The sequence below is a fragment of the Nannospalax galili genome, unplaced genomic scaffold, assembly GCF_000622305.1.
Source record: "Nannospalax galili isolate Female #2095 unplaced genomic scaffold, S.galili_v1.0 scaffold296, whole genome shotgun sequence".
In the NCBI taxonomy this organism is placed as follows: domain Eukaryota; kingdom Metazoa; phylum Chordata; class Mammalia; order Rodentia; family Spalacidae; genus Nannospalax; species Nannospalax galili.
In genome coordinates this window covers 4,935,088-4,935,943 of record NW_008340113.1, presented here as the reverse complement: position 1 = coordinate 4,935,943, position 856 = coordinate 4,935,088, and positions in this window count along the sequence as shown.

Sequence of the window (856 nt, the reverse complement as noted above, 5' to 3'; positions counted from 1 at the left end):
CTACCTGATGACTTTATATCCATACTCAGGTACTAAGGATCTGAGTGTAATGGACTGTAACTAGTAATCATCAGATACGTGGAAATTAAAGACACATATGCTAACATCTAAGTGTTAGTAGCATTAAAAATGTAGGCATCAGCATATTTTAAGTGAAATGGATATCTTTTTTAAGGGGTAAAAACTCATTCAATTTTATAACTTACAGGGTTTATACTGAGTTCAATATTGTATAATTGTATTAATTCAACTCTGAACCTAAAAATTTACAGCCACTTTTGAAAGAGATGTATCCTTGCTCTGGAATATGTTACTGAATATGTTAAAGCTGTAATGAAATGCTGCTTCTCCTACAGAGACAAAAAATAACAGAGTTGAGTTACATTTGAGGAGGAAGCATAAAAACTTACTTCATAATAATTAGCAGATGTGAAAAACATTACCATTGAAATCTACCTCATGACTTTATATCCAGGCTCAGATGCCAAGGAGCTCAGAAAGTAACTGTCTGTGACTAGTAATAATCAGATATATAGAGATTAGAAATGCATGTGCAAATGTCTTAGTGTTAATTGTATTAAAAATGAATTTTTCTATTTGAAGCTGTGTATTTTAATAAGGAAATGGAGATCTTTTTTAAAGGCTAAAACTTCATTTAATTTTATGTCTTATAGGGTTTATACTGAGTACAATATTGTATAACTGTATTAATTCAACTGTAAACCCAAAAATTTACAGCCAATTTTGAAAGAGATGCATCTTAGCTCTGGAAATTATTATTGAATATGTCAATACTGTTGTAATGAAATGCTTCTTCTAATTATGTGGTTATCAAATAAATAATTTTTTAAAAAAG